General features: G+C 44.7%; 1 long non-coding RNA gene across 1 annotated transcript in view; it reads left to right on the forward strand.

Moving 5' to 3' along the window:
* LOC105518481 overlaps positions 1-10,048 on the forward strand; it is a 50,189-nt gene extending 40,141 nt beyond the window's left edge. The window contains exon 3 of the long non-coding RNA XR_001002841.1: positions 9,051-10,048. This is a non-coding gene — a long non-coding RNA (uncharacterized LOC105518481). The remainder of the gene's footprint in view (positions 1-9,050) is intronic.
* The last annotated feature ends 8,602 nt before the right edge of the window (positions 10,049-18,650 follow it).

The following is an 18,650-nucleotide window of genomic DNA, read 5'->3' on the forward strand; positions in this document are numbered from 1 at the left end:
AATTGTAGTCTACTATGAGGCTCAGTATATTATGTGATTCAATATTTGACTTATCCAAACACTTCTGACTTATCAAAAAATTAAATTAAAACTACATGGGAGGTGTGTATGTATGTGTCTGTGTGTATTTGAAGAGAGTTAGATCAACATCTCTCACAGCATGAAGTAAATAATATTTAAAAAAGAAAACCAATTAACGTCAGTCTCATAAGGATGTTGTTTAGAAAATTGAAAGTAAATATTATAAAAACCAGTAATATTCTTGCCTCTGCAAAGCAGAAATCTGGAAGATGGGTTGGGTTGAAGAGGAAACTCTCATTTCATGTCCTAATCTTTGTATTATCATTTGGTCTTAAAATTATATTCATCTGTTATTTTAATAAATATTTTTAAAAATTCAAAAAAGGAAATACTGTGGTTTGAAAGCCTTGCTAATTGTCACTCGAAACTTATAAGAGGTACTTAAATGCCTTGTTTTCCATACTTGGTAAAAAATGAAGCCATGATCTAAAGGGAAATGGTAAGATAATACAAATAGTATAATTTATTGAGCATCTACTAGATTCTAGTGGCAACAATTAGGTCATAGATAGATAGATTACTTATCTTGTGAAATTCTCAAACCAACCAGAAGTTATATACTGTTATTCCCCAATTAAGCTGAGCAAGATTGTGGGAGACCCTGCAGATAGTGAGTAGATAAAGCAGAACTTTACCCCAGGCTTGTCTGACTATAAATTCCATAAGTGTTTCCTAATCCCATACTGCCTTTTGCAATCCAGTGCTGGCAGGATAAACCTGTGACATAATAGGGATAGGTGTTCCCTAGACCCAACCACAAAGGGTCAGCTCACGTCTCTTCCTGTGGATGGCCTCTTTTCACTGCTCCCTTCTGGAAAGTTTCTGTCTAGGTCAAGGGCATTGTGGGTCACATCCTATATGGCACTAGGTAACCATGGCTAAGATAGACCTTGTACTGTTTTATGTGTGTGTTGGTTTATGTGTGTGTTGGTTTGTTTGCAGGATAAGCTTCAGAAGAAAAGTTTGTATGAGTCTTCTCTCATTGCTGTAATAAATTATCACCAACTGGGTGGCTTAAAGCAATACAAATTTATTTTCTTTCAGCTATGTAGGACAGACATCAGACATGGGTCTCACTGGGCTCACATCAAGATTCCAGAAGGTTGCATTTCTTTCTGGAAGCTCTAGGTGGAAAAATGTGTCCTTCCCTTTTTAAGGTCACAGATGCCTCCCACATCCCTTGGCTCACAGGCCCCTTCCTCTTTCTTCAAAGTCAGCAACATCACTTCTCTCTGACCCTTCTTCATGGTCCTCTCTCCCTCTGACTCAGAACTCAGCCAGGAATGGTTCATGGATTTTAAGGACCCTTGTGACTATATTTAGTGTCCTCCCAGCTGTACTAGGATCATCTTCCCATTTCAAGGTCTTTAACTTTATTACATCTGCATAGTCCCTTTATCCACATAATGGGACATATTCATGGGTCCTGGGGACTAAAGTGGGGCATCTTTAGGGTGCCTTGATTGTGCCTATTGCAATGTCTCATCACAGAGACTCAGTGGCTCCCCATACAACTGCTGCCACACAGCCCAGTACCTGTCTTTCTCCTCTTCACTGCACAGCTGAACAGAATACACAGTGAACAACATCTTGCTCGTTGGGTGAAGAACTGCTTCATGATTACTCAAATACAGGATAAAAACCACACACTCCCAGCAAACACTCTGCCTGCCCCTTGGTTCAAGGATGACACTATTGTTCCCATCACATTCAAACATGTGCGTTTGGAAGATGTCTCCATTTCTAGATCCCTTATTGTCAGGGAATATGAATTCTCAAGTGCAAGAGAAATTCAGTTCTGCCAGGTCTATTAGCCCTTATGTGCATTTAAGGTGCCTGATGTGTCAGGGTTGACGCAATGAACTCCAAGGACACTGCTCAAAATGGCCCCTCCAACTGGGCACAGCTCTGTACCAGGAACAGTGCCAATGAGCATGTTTATTTGAGTGTTTTCATACTCAAGTGCTGTAAAAGAAGGCAGTCTGCTTAAAGACTTAGAGTTCCAAAGAAGGCAAATGTAAGGGCAAGATTCGTGATACTCTGTAACCTTGAAGTTCAGCTTCCTGCCTTGTCAATGAGGAAAATGATCCTTACTAAGCTGGGTGTTGTAAAGAGTAGGCAATATCGTAAAACCCCTAGCAAGATGCATTACACAGGCAATGAAGAAAGAGTGGCTAATTTATCTTCACTTTTGTTTGTTCTCTGATCTGTGCAATTATTTGTACCAAATATACTTGAAACATGAAGTTGGTGGCTATTGTCACAAAGGTAACAAAACCTGCTCTTAAGAGGCTTGGCGTTTATCAAAGGTTCCATGTAGACAGAGTGAAGCCCAGTAGACTTTCCCCCAGGAAGGCAGACTTTGTCCTGGGCCTTGGAAGTTTGCAAGAGGAAGAAAGGAAACGTTTCTCGTTACAGTAGGAAGAGTTCATGCAAAGGTGGAGAGGAAGAGCAGAGCCTGAGATGTTTAAGACAGGGCTGGTGCGTAGCAAGCAAGTGATGTGTACACACACAGCCACTTTTCCTGCTGGTTTCCCGGGTAAAATCAAAAGGCCCTCATGCCAGCTCTCACTGCCTCCAAATATCCCAGCTGAAGGTAGAATCTTCTGGCCTTGAATCAGGAGAACCATTCCACAGCACCTGTTGTACAAGAAGCACACTCCTCAGACTCTGGCAAGAAAAAGTCTTCCTGCCCTTTTAAATAGTCTCTGTGATGGTTAACATTAAGTGTCAACTTGATTGGGTTGAAGTATGCAAAGTATTGTTTCTGGGCATATCTGGGTGTTTCTGGGTGTTGCCAAAAGAGGTGAACATTTGAGTCAGGCCCACCCTCGGGAAGACCCACCCACAATGTGGGTGGCACCATCCAGTCAGTTGCCAGCATGGCTAGAGAAAGCAGGTATGGTTGGGCGTGGTGGCTCATGCCTGTAATCCCAGGGCTTTGGGAGATCAGGAGTTCAAGACCAGCCTGGATAACATGGTGAAACCTCATCTCTACAAAAATATAAAAGTTAGCCAGGCATAATGGTGGGTGCCTGTAATCCCAGCTACTCAGGAGGCTGAAGTGGGAGAATTGTTTGAACCCTGGAGATGGAGCTTGTAGTGAGCCCAGATTATGCCATTGCACTACAGCTTGGGTGACAGAGCAAGACTCTGTCTCGAAAAAAATAAATAAATAAAATAAAGTAAAAACAGACAGAAGAAACGGGAGATGACTTAGATGTCTTGCTGAGTCTTCCAGCCTTCATGTTTCTCCTGTGATGAATACTTCCTGTCCCCAAACATCAGATTGCAAGTTCTTCAGCTTTTGGACTCTTGGACCTAGACCAGTGGTTTGCCAGGGGCTCTTGGGCCTTTGGCTTTGGCTACAGACTGAAGGCTGCACTGTCGGCTTCCCTACTTTTGAGGTTTGGGGACTCGAATTGAGCTACTACTGGCTTCCTTCCTCCTCAACTTGCAGGCGGCCTATGGTGGGACTTCACTTTGTGATCCCTGTGAGTCAATTCTCTTTAATAAACTCCCTTTCATATGTACATATATCCTATGAGTTTTGTCCCTCTAGAGAACCCTGTCTAATACAGTTCTCATATGTCCCCAGCATGGACTACATGTGTCGTATGTGCCATCTCCTGTCACCTGCATCACACGTGCAGATCACTGTATGGTGCACATCATTGGCCCAATGTTACAGGACAAAGCTCAAGTTCAGAGAAGCTAAGTAAGCCCACAGCTAGAGGTGTATTTTTCACTAAGGTCAGTTAATCCTCACCTTTGTATGTTTTTCAGCCTTCTGCTCTACGCATTTCTCTCCATGGACCTCTGTCCTCAGCTTTACATCCAGGCCACTGCACCCACCTGGTTCCACAAACACATACTCCCCTGTGCTTCCATAACTTTCTCTTTTTTTCCCATTTTTAAAACCAAATTTAAACCATCGGAGACTCATGTTCTAACATTTTTTCAGACAAAGGATTTAGAATGTTTGCAAGAGTGGTGGGGATCATAGACCATCGGAATGTGTTTCCCCAGCAGACATTCAGGCACTTCCTCAGCCAGCTTGGTCCTTCCACTTGAGTGGTGTTTCCTCTGCTTTTTCTGTGCCTTCTTCCATTCTGGTCTCTTTCTCATAACATCTACCCCTTTCCTCAGTTCCATATTCCAAATTCCACCTGTTCTTTGAGGCCTACCTTACATAGCACCTCCTCCAAGAAGCCTTTTCCTGATTTATTTAAATGCAGGAATAATTCTTCTAAGTCAGGCATTGGCAAACGATGGCCTATGGGCCAAGTCCAACCCATCATCAAATGTGTTTTTAAGTAAAGGTTTTTGGAACATAGCCAGGTTCATGTATTATCTAGAGTTGCTTTGCTGCCACAGTGACAAAGGTTTGTAGTCAAGACAGAGACCAAGTGGCCAGCAAAGCAGAAACTAAGAAACTACTTACAAGCTTCTATCTCTTTACAAAAAAGAAAAGTTGCTAATCTGTGCTATAAGCTATAAACATAAAATGATTCTGTGACTTGTGAGCAATTTTTATGGCATGATTTGAGTGCTGCTGTTGATGAAGGCCGTGTGAGTGTGTGTGTGTGTGTGTGTGTGTGTGTATGTGTGTGTGTGTGTCTACCATGGGTAGGAAGCTTCCAGCAGTGGAGGGAGCTCAGTATCATCTGTCTGCAGTGGAAAGACTGAAAGGTTCTTGAATCAGAAAGGCATATTACCTGTGCAACCTGGGCACATTTCCGAAACTCTCTTTTCCTCAGCTTCCTCATCTGTCCCGGTGAGGACAACATTACCAGCTTCAGAGCTGCTGTGAAGGTGAAAGGAAATAATATGTTCTCTGTTCTAGCACAATGCCAGGTGCACACAGTAGGTGCTCAAACAACATGTGTTCCTTTGTAACGGTAAAGAAACTCATTCCCATTTTTCCTGCCTTTCAGCCACACCAACCCTGTAATGGCTGGCTCAACCCTGAGACCCAGGGCCTCCTCGACATAATGTGGAAATCCTTGACATTGAACCTGAAAGCGAATGGGATGGGGGAGGTGGAGCCGGAGCCACCTTGGCCTCAGCCCGCCAGCTCATTTCACAGTGAATCTCCTGATCCGCTAGCTGGAGACTTCCCGTCATTAAGAGCCTGGGCTGGGTTCCAGCTGGTGCCCTGGAGAGGAGAGGTTTCTTATCCCATTACCAGCCTCCTAAGCCAGCCCGACCCCTCCCAGGATTACGATCTTATAAACATCAGCCAGTCCTCAGGGGTGATCCGCTGAGGGCCCCCCCCATTGATTCCAGATGGAGAAGAGACTTGTTTTGAGGAACAAATGTTAACTTTCTCCTTTCAGCAAGGAAAAAAACAACACCACAACCACAAAGAACAACGTAACCTGAATGTCTCACACAAACCAAGTGTTTTTCTTCTTTCCAAGACTCAAAGAACGAGAAGTTATTTTTAGGGGGCCGTGGACTGGAAACACCGTGACGGTGTGCTTTTTGTTCTTTGGAGTCTCCGCCAGGGCCAGCGCAGAGATAAGGGGCGGGGCGGGCTCTGGTGGTTTCAGGTGAAAACCTGCCATCGCGGAGAGGTGCCAACAAGCAACCAAGTGGCAATCTTTATATGGAAGCTCTGCTCTCCAAGAAAGGTTTGAGTTTGCTTAATTTTTCTCCTATGGATTGTGCGGCAACTCTTGTCTCTATCTGGGCTTTGTAAAACCCCAGCAGACCCTGATACGATGCTGTTCTTTTCAGTGAGAGGCAAACAGCCCATCTGCTGAAGCCTCCAGCATCTTCTCTTTCTGATGGAGGCTCTTCCAGTGTATAAGCTCAGGCCACTATTAACATCAGGAATGGCAGTAACAGCTCTCACCTTCCAGAGCAACTTGGATTACCACCTGCACAGAGCCCCATCTCTGAGCCAAGTTATGGTTGATTTCAATTACATGTCACAGCGACAGGGACTTGTTTTCCTCCACGTATATAAATACCCCAACTCACAATTTATACGTCACCTGGAATTTCTAATTTTAGAAGCACTTTGAAATATTTGAAACAGCATGGGTTGTAAATTTAGACAAGATAAATGTAGGCACCTGCCGGTCACTTTCTAGCTCTGTGACTTCCAGTAGGGCACACAGCCTCTCTGAGCCACACTTAACACCAATAGCAAGTGAGACTATCAATGCCAACCTCATGTGGTTGTTGTGAGCATGTACAGAAGAGTTTACAAGATCCAAAAGTTGTCCAGAGGGGCCCTATCATTGTTGCTTTTGCTAATGAAATGAGGCATCTTGTTTCCCTGGTCCCGTATAAAAGGACAGAAGAGAGATATTTTTTTTCTAATCCATGCAGAGCTCAGGAAAAGGCTCATTGAATGAGGAGAAAGAAATTTCAGACTTGTGAACCTCTATTTCTGTACGAGACCAAAAGTCATTATATATATTTATATAATATATAATAATTATATATATGTCATTATATATTATATATATTATATATAATAATAGTCATTATATTATATATAATAATAGTGATTTTACATATATATTATATATAATAATAGTGTTTATATATATTTTTTATGTATATATATAAAAGTCAAGCAGGTGTAGACCACAGTGGCTGAGACAGTGTTCTGTGTATCAGGGCTTATCAGAAACTTACATTCTCTGAAGTGCATTGTGATCTCCAGCAGCCCATTCTTCAGAGTGGTTAGACCACTGGACTGGCTGGCTAGATGGCCTCGGGAGCCAGTTGATGGTTCACACAAATCTCAGAGATAGGGGTAGAGTTTGTTGACAAGAAATCGTAAGGATAAGGACAAAACAATGTTAATACCAGGTTTTAGAGGTTACTATTTACCAGGTCCTGATTCAAAAAGTTTTCATGAATTAACTCACATAACTTCACAGGCATGGGTGTCAGGGGCACCCAGGATACTGTGGACTACAAGGTTCAAGTCTTTAGCTGGAACTGCAGATGGGCACAGCTCCCAAAATTACTAAAGTGTGGCAATTGTGAGGACAGAAACCTGTCCCTGTTCCCTTCTCCATCTTCTTTTCTGGCTCAGGGCTGGGCCTAGGGCCATATACAGAAAGTGTTGTCATTGTTCTGGAAGTAGGAGTGAGAGGGCTGAGCTCCTCTCTGATATTTTCTGGGGCGGAGCCTCCATGGAGGGCTGCCTCACTGGAGGGACACCAATTCCAATTCCTCCACTGAACATTCTGTTCTGATCTGTTTTCTGAACAATAACTTTTGTGGCACCCCACTGCTAATTCCAGCCAGCAAAGTACCTTTCTTAGGTTTTTAAAATGTCTGCAGTATGGTCCTACTCACTGTCTGTCCCCATTTTCATTGAACACTCTTTTTTTTATTATTATTTTTTATTTTGAGACAGAGTCTCATTCTGTCACCCAGGCTGGAGTGCAGTGGTACAATCTTGAATCACTGCAATCTCTGCCTCCTGGGTTCAAGTGATTCTCCTGCCTCAGCCTCCCAAGTAGCTAGGATTACAGGCACTTGCCAACCCCCTGCTAATTTTTGTAGTTTTAGTAGAGGCAGGGTTTCACCATGTTGGCCAGGCTGGTCTCAAACTACTGACCTCTGGTGATCCACCTGCCTTGGTCTCCCAAAGTGCTGGGATTACAGGCGTGAGCCACTGCACCCAGCCTGTCAATGAACATTCTTTATTCTTCATCACCCAAGAAAAAATATTTATCTTCAGACTTTGCTCTAGTATCCCTTCCCCACTGTCCGTTTTGTCCATCCCCATAACTTTGGTCAAACCCACCTCCCATTCTTCAGTTAGTGATGAAAACATGTAATGCAGCAAACAGAGGTGCCCTTGCAGAGTCATGTGTTAACAGCCATGATCATCATGATCATTCTACATGAGTGAATGCAGTTGGCCATACGTGAGTGGATTTTGATTCTGTGAATTCTGTATATTCGGATAATTGGGCTTTGAATGGGAATTTTACAGAATTGAAGTGGAGTCAGTAACAGCCCCACCTCTGGGGAAAATGGGGAGGTGGAAATCAATGCAATTGGAACCTTTGAATCTCTCTGGCTCTGTGTCTTGGGTCTGCTGGAGGTTTTCTTCACATTGTATTCTTGACCAATGATGTTTTATCTATCTCTTAAAAACTAGCATTCATGTATTCCATGTTGTAGGTCCAAAGAAAAATAATTTCTAGGAGGCAGGATGAGAAACCAATACAGACATGAGGTTAGAATTTCTATTATTCATTCATATTCTATAAGTACAGAACATTAATACATCCCTCTCCCTTTCAACCACTTCCCCCAACATGTGTACACACACGTGCACATAAATACACACACATCCCTTTGTCAAGCAGGCTGAACACAGTAAATATTAGTTCTGCTCCTTCTCCAAGACTCAATTGCTGATCATGAAGGGTAACCTAATTAATACAATCATTCCGGGGATCCCCCTGAGCTTGTTTTGATTAGAGAATCTCCCTGTGGAGTGTTTGCCACACCTCTAACCTTATGCCTCTCTCCCTGAGAGCTGGCCTCCTTCAGTGGTCTCCACCCTTACCTCTAGCTCTGGGGCTGTCTTTGCAATCATTGTAACCAAAAGCAAACAAATGCGTGCACCTCCCTTAACCCATCCCTGTCTCCTCCAGCCTAGGCCTAAAGTATCTCCAACTCCAGATTGCTAGAGCTCCCTCAAGTCACCACAAACGTAGCAACACAAAACAGCAACCATTTATTAGCTCAGTATTCTGTAGGCCAGAAATCCCACAGAGCATGACTGAGTCCTCTGCCCAGGGCTCACAGGGCTAGATGTTGACCTGATGAGGCCTGGAGTCCCAGTAATGATCATGATTCAAGCAAACTAACTAACAAATCATCCACAATGAACATTCATTATGGGTGGAACATTCCCTGAAATATCTCTGATTTTCCTAAAATCCTATGAGGTTACACTGTTTTTGTTTTTTATTTTCCAGACAAGGAAGCTGAGCCTTCACAAGGTCGGACAACACATTTGGTGCCACGCAGCTGAGAAGTGGTTCAAACTGGATTTGAACAACTGTAGTCAGACTCTGCAGCCTGTGTGTGTACCCACTGTGCTGTGCTGCTGCATTGAATAAAATGTAGTGCTCTCAATACGGAGTCAATGTGAGCACATACCAAGAATGATATCGGGAAGGGCAAGTCCTCAGTAGGCAAAACACTTTCTGGCAATGTTAACCTGGATGTGGATAGAAAGGAGACTTGGGAATTTCTCTGAGTTAATTCATCTTTGGGTCCATTTGAAGCAGAGCAGAAGAGAGGGGGAAGAGGTGATAGGAGTGGTGGGCTCTGAGGTTCAAGTCCCACCAATGGCCAGGCCTAATAAAGATCGAGACATCCTTGCAGATTGAGGCTTTCTCCAAAACCCTTCAGTTGTGGTTTTGTGGAACACGCCTCACTACATCTACCTAATTTTGTTCATTCATTCATTCACTCCTTTATTCAACCAGACTTCAAGGATGCCTTTCCATGTCAGGCCCTGGGCTTTGTGTCAGGATTCAGGGATTTTCCATCATCTCCAGGAATTCATGAGCACATGGAGAAGACAGGTTGGAGAAAATCACAGTAATAGGGGGAGATAAGGGCTGAGAAAAAAGTCCATGTGCTGCAGCGGACAGGACAGCAGATCAGCACCTGTGGGTTAAAAGCGGGCTATGGGCCTGGCACAGTGGCTCATGTCTGCAATCTCAGCACTTTGGGAGACTGAGGTGGGCAGATCACGAGGTCAAGAGATCGAGAACATCCTGGCCAGCATGGTGAAAATACCCGTCTCTACTAAAAATACAAAAATTAGCTGGCTGTGTTGGCATGTGCCTGTAGTCCCAGGTACTCAGGAGACTGAGGCAGGAGAATGGCTTGAACCTGTGAGGCAAAGGTTGCAGTGAGCTGAGATCATGCCACTCCACTCCAGCCTGGTGACAGAGTCTCAAAAGAACAACAAAAAAAAGGTGGGCTGTGATGAAGGATGTGACATTGTCAGAGGGATCCTTGAGTTGGTTGGTCTTGAAAATGAGAAGACGACATTCTAGGCAGAATGAGTAGATGAGTAAAGGCACGGAAGTCTATAACCAGCATGACTCAATTAGGGAATTGTAAGGAAAATCATACTTCTTCGAGAAAAGATGGTGAGGAGCAGTGAACAGATGAGGCCAATAGATAAATAGGGCTAGACCGCAGTGGTTTTTATCACTACTTATGTGAATTTCAGGGAGACGACTCTGTACAGAGCTATCACCTTATAAACATTTCATCATGGAAGAGCCTAGCTTCTGACAGCAATGCCTTGGCCCAGTGTACATGCCTGACTGTGTTCTTGAAAAATCTATCTTGGCTAATAAAGGTATAACAAAAGACAGGGGCGTGAAGCCAAATCACACCAGTGCCCTAAAAACTCTGTGTTTGATCATCTTTCTACAGTGAGTAACACGGGGAGATCTGCATGAAACCAGACCCTGGGTTCTGCAATAATAAGATAATGGGGGAAGTTTTGGGTAACTAGAGGATTACATACTAAAATAGCAGCATCAGGAAGGGTGCAATGAAGTAAGATCAAGCTAACATGTCACACTATTCTTTCAACACCTCTGTGTTGTCCACTTCTATATGTTGACAATGGTAAACGGGTGTTCCAGTCCAGATACTCTCTGAAATGGCCTGCAGTTTTACAGAAGTAATTCTTGATTCACGCACTCATGTTTCCCCGAGACCCCAAAGGTGGCCATTCCAAAGTAGTGTTGCCCAGTGAGAGTAGCACGTGCTGCAGGCCCTGAGTGGAGACTCAGCTTTGCCTCCTTTGCTGAGCAAGGTTGGCATGGTACTAACTTCTGCATCTGTGATGCAGCCACACTAACAATTTCCACCTTGCTTACCTGGAGATGTTGATGAGAATATCGAAAATTGTGTGTGTATGTGTGTGTGTGTGTGTGTGTGCGCGCGCACGTGCGTGTGCATGTGTGCATGTTACATGGTCAAAGATAGGTAAGAACACTGACTTGCAGCTCATTTCCATGATGGCATTACATTGGAGAAGATGTCATAGGTTTGCGTAGTGATGACGAGGGTCCCTGGTGGTGGTGGGAACCTGGGTGAGGCCTCCAAGTACTGGTCAAACTCTTTCCCCTCTCAGAGCTCAGGGTCCTCATCTTTGAAACAGGCTTTTGTTCTCCTTCTTGACTATGACCGTCTATGCTTCTCATCGCAAAATTTTCTAAGTAATTTCTTATTTTTGTTCCCTTTCGTCTCCTTTAAAAGATGAAACACAACATAAGGCAACAGAGTCAATCAGGCAGCTCCACCCCTGGCTCATATTTCCCTGGACCACCTTGTACAATCTCCTCCCACCCTGAGACTCAGGGTCATCATCTAGGGGATGAACACTGTCACATCCACATATGAGGGCTGTTTTGAGGCCCAGAGGATAAAGTTCACATAATGTCCTTAGTATACAGCCAGTGCTAGGTAGAAATCCCACACAATGGTAGCAGGTACTGTTCAGTGAAATTGTGTCCTCTGAGCACTTGAGGATTGAGTGGATCAACTCTGTGGACACCTGGAAAGTTCTCAGTCATTTTACAGACTGAGAAATGTCCCCACTCTACAGAATTCCCCTTCTTGTGCCAATGGAGCTCTCAGCACTAAATTCATTTTAAGTAGGTTGCTGTTCATTTTGCTCAGCCATAGGGCATCCAGGACAAAGTGGATAGAAACAGGAGGATAGCAGCAAGCAAGGAACCATGCAAGAAAAGGCAAGAAGGAAGTAAGGAGAAGAAAGGAGAAGATGAGAATAAAAATGAAGGCAAAGAAAAGAAAAGGAGAAACAAAGAAAGACATGACACTGCAGAAATAGACATGGAGGAAAGGGTGAGGAGGGAGAGGGAGAGGTGATCGTGCCACTCATCATCTAGTCTGAGGCCTGAGTGTGGTAGGTCAGCGTGCAAGGTCGGAATCAGCTCTCCCTCTTCCCAGCATTGCTCCAAGCTGTGCAGCCTGGAAAGGTTACCCCAGTGTCTGTGGGCCTCACTTCTCTCACTTGCAAATGGGAGTAATAATATTGCCTTATCACAAGGATGGGGTCAGGAATCAAACGAACTCATATTAACATGTAAAATACTCAGCATGGTGATAAATGAGCAATAAGCTACAACTTCTATTATAATAATGCCTGTTATTACTACAGAGGTGAAAATGAAGGGCTAGAGAAGGGAAGCCCTGCCCATAAACAGGGATGCCCTGTGACAGAGAGAAGAGTTCCAGCTGCAGACTGTGGAACACTGTCCTCATTTTTAGCCAGAAGAGAAATGTGGAAATAAGGGTGGATCTTCTCAACCAGCAGCAGGTCCCTTTCTTGGCTGCTCCATTCTCAGAGCAAACACATTGGCCATTGGGGTCACAGGCTCAGCATTGTCACTTCAGGTAAAATAAGGAGGTGGGATGGAGAGATATGGATGGAATCAGTGCAGGACCCATCTAGGGTGAAAGTAGGAATTCCTCTGTAGAGACCATTCATGAAAACTCTGTGCTGAAAAACAGCCCCGAACTGAGAGGAAGGATGGGTAGGCGGCAGTCTGTGCCCATAGGCATGCTTGTGTGGACACACATGTATGTGTCTGCAGGTGCATGTTTGTGCTTGCATGCACACACGTGACTGTGAGCCTGCATGTGGTTGAGTATGCACTTGGGAGGTGTGTACATATGCATATGTATTTATCTGTAGGTGAGGGCCTGCTGTGTGCATGTGTGTGAGCCTGTGCCTGGACATGCATGTGGGTGTGTTCGTGTGAGCACGCATGTATGAGTCTGCACATGTGGCTGTGCTTCCGTGCATGCATGGAGCTTGTATAGGATGAAGATGAACCAAACCCGCAGCTCCTTACTTACTTGTCCTATCTTTCTTCATTCCTGGAGTCCGCCACAGTCTTGCTTCTCAAAGTGAGATTCCTAGACCAGTAGTAGCTATGTTACCTGGAGTTTGCTACATGTGTAGAATGTGTGGATCTACCCAAGATCTGGTAAATCAGAATCTGCATTTAAACAAGCCCCCACCTCCCCCGTCAATGTGGTTTCTATGCACATTAAAGTTCTAGATGTCCTGCTTCACTAGAGAGTGAGGTCTGCTCTGGGTTTAAATCACATGGCCTGGGGGGAAAAATGCCATCTCAGGAAATGGGTATGACATTAATTAAGCACTCCACAAGACTTATCCAATTTGGCTCTTAAAAGAAGACTTATCATTATTCCCATTTCAGAGATGAGAAAACGAAGGTGCAGTAGAGTAAATTATTGTGCCTGAGGCCATAGAGGTTGAAAGGTCTCAGTAGGGGATGTGAAGGTAAGTCTGGTTAACATCACTTTCTTTTCAAGGCATCTTGTTTCCTTCTACAGTGGAGGAATGGCCTAAGATGAGAAGGATTTCAGAAAGCTAACTAAATATCTTTCACTTTCATGTGTGTTGAACTTGAGCCCACCTTGAGGATATATCCTGGCTGACTCACAGCTTTGCTTATGAGTTTTCTATGTTAACAAGAGGCTTTTTTTATATGGGATTTTAGAGGCATCTCTGAGAGCCAAAAATGTTCACGTCAACTCTGAATGTGATTCCACATGTGCCTGAGGCACGTGCTTACCTCTGACTTGCTTCTCCATCTGCACGGTGGGGGAATGAATGACGAAATCCTGGTCTTAAAAGTTCCAATGAGAAAGTGAGTTTAATTTCAGAGGCTGATTCCCACAGACTTTATGTTGGAAGCTAATCTATTAAAAGTACAAAGTTTAGGTCCATTTATAAATATATACAAATTGCCAGGTTGCTTTCAATACCTGAATTAAGATGAGAAACTGAGGCTCAGGGAGGGTAAGTGACTTTTCACAAGCGACTCCCCAGAGTCCTTATCTGGTTTGCCCCAGAGTCTTTGGTTGCTCTACCCCATTCTCTTAGCACAGCCTCGATATTTTAATTTCTGACTCAGCCTGAGATAAGGAAATCTGGCTAAAAGGATAGATGAAGAGCTGTGTGTGAGACGAGCTTTAGCAAGTCTGCATGTCATTTCGGGTGTCCGACGCTTTCTCTTGACTGACGTCCTGGCAGTTCAAGCTCCCAGAATCCAGTGTGAGAGAAAAATAAAAATATCTGCTAAAATTTTTGACTCAACATTTCCTGTGCTCAGAATAGTAGAAGCCAGAGCTGAGCAGCATGGCCTCTGGTGGGCTGATGGGTGGAATCTCCTCTCCCGACCTCCCTACTCTCCTTCCGTGTAGGGATGAATTCATGTAAAACCAAAAGCTCCCTCTATGAAAATTCTGTGGCTCAATTTTTTTTTCTCCTTTGAGACAGAATTTCGCTCTTGTTGCCCAGGCTGGAGTGTGATGGCACAACCTTGGCTTACTGTAACCTCCGTCTCCCGGGTTCAAGCAATTCTTCTGCCTCAGCCTCTGGAGTAGCTGGGATTACTGGTGCATGCCAACATGCTCGGCTAACATTTTTATTTTTAGTAGAGACGGGGTTTCACTATGTTGGCCAGGTTGGTCTCAAACTCCTGACCTCAGGTGATCCAGCCACTTCGGCCTCTCGAAGTGCTGGATTACAAGTGTGAGCCACAGCACCCAGCCCTGAATTCTAATGATATGGACTTCCAGGTGCAATAGCCTTCCAGAGATCCTTACCCCAAGCCCATTGCTGCAATACGGCTGAAACACATCCCTTCACAACTCCTTCTAAATGTATCTTCTCTCTCCTGTTAGTCCTACTTATAGAGATAGCCACACTGATTTTGGACTTTAAGTGTGTGTGTGTGTGTGTGTGTGTGTGTGTGTGTGTGTTTATTTAATGTCTAGCACCCCTGCCCTCCCTAGCTAGACCCTAATTTCTGTGTGATTGTCTCACTCAGTGACTGTTACCCAGTGCTGAACAGTGCATGGGTGATGGAGACAGTGGCTGCAGGCTTGTTAGTGGCTGACTTAGCCAATGAGCTGTGGCAACTCCTAGGCCATATCAGAGCCTGATGTTAGCTCTGTGATGACTTGTCTGTCTCCGTGAAGACAACAGCATATGACTTTGGACCTCCTGGAAGGAGAAAAGTGGCTGAAATGTGGCACTGTTGCCCAGGTGGTTTGTGCTTCTACCCACATGGCAATAACAAGCCAGTGTTGTGTCTGGTGCTAGGATGAGGGTGCATGAGACAGTCCTCTCTCTGCCAGCTCACAGGCTTTTATAAAATAGAAATGCCAGAAATAGCAAGTGACAGGGCGGAGGCCAGCTGGATGGTGGCTGCATGTGGAGTCCGAGGAGTCCAAGGCCATGGGAGTTTTGTTCCAGCTCAGGGAAGATGGCACAAGCCAGGCCTTTGGAGTTGGAGCTTGAAGAGGCAGGCGGGGCACAGCCCTAGTCACACTGCGCAGAACATCCTGAAGACACGCGTGGCTTCTGGTGACTGCAGTCCCACCGGCTGGAATTAAGCTTCCCCTTTGAGGTCCCAGCACTCCTTGCATGTGGCACTGCTCCTTCCAATCAGCATGGAGTTTGCTCACCACTGCATTTTTGTCCCCTCCCCTGTGGATTCTAGCAGAGGTTAAAGCCTTCTCTAGACCTTGCAGGCTGGACTCTCAGAAGGAAGGAAGGAGTGGAGGAAGGAGAGGCGGGGATAGAAAATGACTTGTATTGGCCAGGCATGGTGGTTCATGCCTGTAATCCCAGTACTTTGTAGGGGCCGAGGCGGGCGAATCACGAGGTCCAGAGACAAAAACCATACTCACCAACATGGTGAAACTCTGTCTCTACTGAAAATACAAAAAGTAGCTGGGTGTGGTGGCGCATGCCTGTAGTCCCAGCTACTCAGGAGACTGAGAGAGGAGAATCACTTGAACCGGGGAGGCAGAGGTTGTAGTGAGCCAAGATCACACCACTGCACTCCGACCTGGTGACAGAGCAAGACACAGTCTCAAAAAAAAAAAAAAAAAAGATGACTTGTATTAAGCGATTCTACATTTCAGATTCTGAGTCAGACACTTTAGATATATTATTCAATTGAACCCTCATAAAAATTCAAGAATTCCACAAAGTGATTTGTATTATAAATAGGGAAACTCAGACAAGTTTAAGGGACTTTTCAGGAGACTCAGAAGGAGGAAGCAGGAAAGTAAAACTTTGAGGGCAGTTCTGTCTACGTCCAGTGCATCTGTCCATCCACCCTGGAGCCTCAGCCATGAAAGTCTAGCTTACAAAAGAGTCTGATTTTATTCTCTGTCTTTGGCATACATCCTGTTTTCTTATAGTACAGAAAAACCTTTGCAATTTTTAACAATATAAGGTAATACTGAGCACAATCTTTATAATCTTATTTATTTGCATATAGACAATTCACTCCCTCTGCCCTTTAAGGAATGCTATGAATCTCCTGGCATTTGCCAGGAGATGGATATAGTAGCTAAATCATGTTTTGGATAATACACTCAGATACAAGGATTGTTTTTAATAAGCTTATTGGTTGGGCACGGTGGCTCATGCTTGTAATGTCAACACTTTGGGAGGCCGAGGCGGGCGGATCACAGAGTCAGGAGTTGGAGACTGGCCAACACGGTAGAACACCACCTCTACTAAAAAAATACAAAAAATAGCTGAGCATGGTAGTGTCTGCCTGTAACACCAGCTACTTGGGAGGCTGAGGCAGGAGAATCGCTTGAACCCAAGAGGTGGAGGTTGCAGTGAGCCAAGATCATGTCACTGCACAAAAGAGCAAGAACTCCAGCCTGGATGACAAAGCAAGGCTCCATAAAAAAATAAATAAATGAATAAATAAATAAAAAATAAAAAAAAAAAGAAAGAAAAAGAAAAGAAAAAAAAAAAAAAAGCCCATTGACCAAACAATTGTCTAGACTAAGGACATCAACTTCAAGTGTTGGCTCTTAGTTTGCTTCTGTGTTGGCATTATATCCCAAAACTCAGGATAAATGTGTCTTCTGGGATGCATTTGAGTCTCATCTTAAAATGGAATTGCTCATGCTTGCATTTAGATATGTTGTAAAATGTCTTCCCTCTCATTTCCTTGTCCTTCTCCCTACTCCCTTTCTTCAGCCTTTGCTGTGCCTTCCAGGGCTTTGGGGGAGATTTTCCCAGGTCCCCATCTGAAGCAGCTCCCAGGAGCAACTCCTGCTGGTGGACTCATGGCTTCAGACATCAAGAGACCCCACCATGGTGTGAAGCTTGGTAAGGAACTGGAGTCCGGATGAGATGCCAAATGTGCACAGAGAAGAGGACTGGCGTTGTGCAGCCTTGAGCTGGGACGTCTAGCTATGAGCTGGGGACATCCTGCACTGAGCCCAGCTGACCAGAGAACAACCCAGAATGACCTAGACTTAGACACTCTGGGGAGAAAAGAGCTCCAGAGGGCACAGCAACTAACTATGGTCTTTTAGTCCTCGCAGTTCTGGGCTCCAAATTTACTGAGAGTGTGCTTGGGTAGCTTTTTTCCTCCTCAGAACTGCAGTTCCCTCATTGATAAATGGCCAACAGCCCTCACATCCTCTTCTTGGATTTGCTGAGGATGAAGTAAGATGGCAGGTAAAGTGCTTGACCAGGACTTGACTCATTGGAAGAACCCAACACAGAGAAATTGCTATGACTCTTATTGGCAGGGAAGAGATGACGATGAAGAACAATGGGAAAACAGAAATGCATGAGCCATAATGTGGACGTTGCCTATTTCAACGTTGAAACCACAGGCTTTGTTCACATATGGTTGTATGGATTTGGTCCCACAAAAGTAGCTCTGAAATTGGATGGCAATGTCTTTAAAATGTAAGAGCATGTGTCAAGCTTGCTTTAGATTTTGAGAAACCACCAATAGTTTCCATAGGTCTGGTGCAAATTCAAGAATCAGATCATGCCTAATTTGCCGTTGAGTTATCTGAGCCTCAGAGATGGGGGACACCTTGCCTGAGGTCACACAATGTTAAGAGGAGCTGGGGCTAGAACCCATGCCTCCCAGCTTCCACTGGGCTTCTTTCTAGAAGATAAAAGAGCTACATAACAGGAAGTCAGTTGTTCATCTGAGGGTAGATTTTCTTGGCAGCTGCTCTTGTTTTTCCTTTAGTAGGAGAGGCTGGACATGGCTCACTGTAGGCCTTGCCCTATCCTGGGGCACTTGGCGCTCTGTGCTCATCCCAGCTCTGAGATTAATCACCGCTCTTCAGAAACACAGGTAGAGAGGTGAGCGGGGCTGCCAGCAAAGAAGAAGAGTGAGTTCACGTAGTTCTTGCTAAATTATGCAAAAGTCCTGCCTCACCCACTACACAACAATGGGGGACAAGGCCCTACCTTCTCTCCTCCAGGATGCAAGGAGGCACCCACCACCCTCCACCCCAACCTGGTAGAAAGGCTGTGCAGGAAAGGAAGGCACAGGTTGAAGAGGCAGTTGGAGAACAAAAGATGAATGAGGCAGTTTTCCTAGAGACAGGAGTGAGGCCTGTGAGAAAGCTAAAAGGTAAGGTTTCTGGGACCTCTGTTGAGGCCCTGAGCATTGACACAGGTTGGTTTTTACAGG

Source organism: Colobus angolensis, unplaced genomic scaffold, assembly GCF_000951035.1.
Source record: "Colobus angolensis palliatus isolate OR3802 unplaced genomic scaffold, Cang.pa_1.0 Scaffold32, whole genome shotgun sequence".
NCBI lineage: Eukaryota > Metazoa > Chordata > Mammalia > Primates > Cercopithecidae > Colobus > Colobus angolensis.